Source organism: Gekko japonicus, unplaced genomic scaffold (assembly GCF_001447785.1).
Source record: "Gekko japonicus isolate JY-2015 unplaced genomic scaffold, Gekko_japonicus_V1.1 scaffold422, whole genome shotgun sequence".
NCBI classification, from domain to species: domain Eukaryota; kingdom Metazoa; phylum Chordata; class Lepidosauria; order Squamata; family Gekkonidae; genus Gekko; species Gekko japonicus.
The window spans coordinates 539,656-542,258 of NW_015174855.1; the positions used below are offsets into that span (position 1 = coordinate 539,656).

The 2,603-nt window shown below is 47.2% G+C and overlaps 1 protein-coding gene across 1 annotated transcript in view; it reads left to right on the plus strand.

The window, feature by feature from the left end:
* LOC107121641 (lipase member M-like) overlaps positions 1-2,603 on the plus strand; it is a 28,372-nt gene that overhangs the window by 15,872 nt on the left and 9,897 nt on the right. The gene's annotated exons all lie outside the window — the stretch shown is intronic.

The following is a 2,603-nucleotide window of genomic DNA, read 5'->3' on the forward strand; positions in this document are numbered from 1 at the left end:
GGCGGTGGTGGCCCTCCTCTGGCCTCCCTTGGGTCACAGCGCTCCGGTGTGATCCCCAGGAAGCCAGCGACGGGCCTCCTCTGGCCTCCCTGGAGCTGCAGCGCTCTGGCGTGGGCCCCAGGGAGACAGTGACAGGCCTCCTCAGGCCTCCCTGGGGCTGCAGCGCTCTGGCGCGGGCCCCAGGGAGCCAGCGATGGGCATCCTCTGGCCTCCCTGGGCCACAGCTCTCCGGAGCGGGCCCCAGGGAGCCAGCGATGGGCATCCCCTGGCCTCCCTGGGCCACAGCTCTCCAGTGCGGGCCCCAGGGAACAGGTGACGGGCCTCCCTGGGGCCGCAGAGCTTTGGTGCAGGCCCCAGGAAACCACCAACAGGCCTCCTTTGGCTTCCTTGGGGCCACAGCGCTCTGGCACGGGCCCTGGGAAGCCAGCAACGGGCTGCAGCGCGGAGAGCTGGGGGTGGGGCTTGCTGCCACCGCCATTTGTGCCAGCTCCTGGGCTCCCAGAGCGGCGCTCCAGCACGCTCCGGCCCCAAAAGACCCCTGCCTTTCCCTTTCCCTCCCCAAATCAGACACCCTGTAAGGTAAGTGGGGCTGAGAGAGCTCTGACAGAACTATGGCTTGTCCAAGGTCATCCAGCAGGTGCAAGTGGAGGAATGGGGAATCAAACCCAGTTCTCCCAGATTAGAGTCCATGCACTTAACCACTACACCAAATTGGCTCTCTAAGAGAATACTCTCTCAGAAATTAATTCATTCTGCAAAAATTACAAATGGAATGGAAAGCCAAGGTTTATAAAGTCTTGCATATTGTGCTCAATTACAACTTAGACTCCCTAAATCCACGTACCATCTCTGAGACCCAATGTTCTTCCTTTGTGTGCAGTACTTTGTGATGGTCCTGGGCAACCTACAGGGCAATCCTAAATAAAGTTACACCTTTCACTTCTTGCAAAAAGACCCATCATGTATTTGTTTATAAACCTGCATTTCTATCTGAAGGTGGATTACAAGATTAGAAAACACTGCAATAAAAACCAGTGCAAGGCACTATAAACAAACAAAAACTGGATTACAAAAATGAGAAGACGATGCAGTAAAAACTAGATAATACATGCAGTGGTCTATAACCTTGTTCCCTTTATAAGAAGACTGTCCTGAACAATTCCATTTTACTATAGCCCTACTCACTTCATTAATTCATTGAGAAAAGCTGTGACCTTCAGTTTGCAAGACCTGAGCAAGGTTGTCAGTGACATTATGTTTTGGAAGTCATTAATTCATTGGGGTGCCATAAGTCAGAAGTGGTTCTTAGTAATCAGCTTCAAATTTTCTTTAAGATACTCTAGCCTGTCAATGATGTTAATCTATTCAACTTTTGACAAGACATAAAAAGACTGCATTAGGTTGGAGTCTGCCCTACCCAGTGACTCATAATGTAATAAATTTGAGAATGTGGAAGAGGGGTTTGTTGTTGTTGGAGTTTTTCGTCACAAGCAGTTACTTATTATTCATGCCTGAATTCCTAGTTGTTCAGATTAAGCTTGGATATGAATCTTTTCTTACTGGGGAAAGATCAATTAAAGGTTGTGTAGAATGCCTAGGGGTGATTTTATTCCCCTGTGTTGGTTGTAGGAGATTTGGTGCAGGTTTCTTAAAGTAGGGTTTCATGGGGGAAAGTAGTGTTAGTGAAGAAGAACAGAAACAACTTTTAGGGATAATTCCATGTGAAGTCTACCACTGCTGTTTGTTAATGTGGGAGGAACATGGGAGGAATAGAACATAAGTGTAAGCAAGTTTTCTCTAATAGGGCCACGACGAACCTCAAAAAATCTCAGACTGACATCTCTAGGAGGTCAATCAAGGAGATAAGCCAAATGCTCCTTAATGCACCAATTCCCTCTCCAATCAATAATTCTCCCTCAGAAGGGGTGTATGAACAGTTATATTTTACAAGGTTCTAGCATCAGAGAGGTGGTATTTTGTAGCCTCTTTGTAAATTGTTTTGTGTACAGGAATGGCTTCCAGAAAGAACCGGAGATAAAGTTTGACACACATACACCCCAACTTGATAGAAAGGGCTTAGTACAAGGCATTGATTTTATCATAGAGTCTCAGCAATTAGAAAAGCCTGAGAGGCTAGAATCTGAAGAGTATCCTTCTCAGGACAAGTCCTTTTCCTCAGTGAGTAGGTCAGGAGAGGGCAGCATGGAGTTATGTTTAGGCTGTGTAGGATTGTTAAGTAAGCCACAGAACTGAAGAATTAACTTGTAATTCATTTGTAATTCATTCACCTTGTAAAGGGAAAAAATGATTACTAGTTTTAATATTATAGTCAAAAAGGTATCCAGCTTAGTTTGTTTGTTGGCTAGAAGCCTGCAAAAGTCAGAGGCAGACACCATACACTCAGAACTCAGAGCATCTCTCTCACTTCCCAAAACAGCACTATGGCCCCTGCCACACAAGGAGCCGGGATTGCTACGAACAAAGAGTGCGCTGGCAATCCCACGGCTTGATGTGGCATCCCAGGTAAGTCCTCCTCTGAGGGTGGTTCTTTTTTACAGTGCATTATTGGCCTGAAGGGACAGATCGGGGGAGGGCGCGAGCCG